Source organism: Penaeus monodon, chromosome 25 (genome assembly GCF_015228065.2).
Source record: "Penaeus monodon isolate SGIC_2016 chromosome 25, NSTDA_Pmon_1, whole genome shotgun sequence".
Lineage (NCBI taxonomy): Eukaryota > Metazoa > Arthropoda > Malacostraca > Decapoda > Penaeidae > Penaeus > Penaeus monodon.
In genome coordinates, this window is record NC_051410.1 from 27,700,014 (window position 1) to 27,700,269 (window position 256).

Consider the following 256-nt stretch of genomic DNA (forward strand, 5'->3'; position numbering starts at 1 on the left):
TCACCTCTGTTTTCACTGTCGTTAGTTCACCAACAGTATCAACTGAAACAAGAGAATGAAATCATTACGATCAAAAGAGCATTAGGTAAGATAGGAAGGATAATGAAAGGCACTTATGTCTCATATGTCTCACAAATTACGAGAAATTGCAGAGGTTGCGGAGGAAACAGGTGCATCGAAAAGGTCAACAGCCCTGCCTAACAAAACCAAAGGTTGTTAAGTAAATAAGAATTCACTCTTACAATGGTGTGGTTGA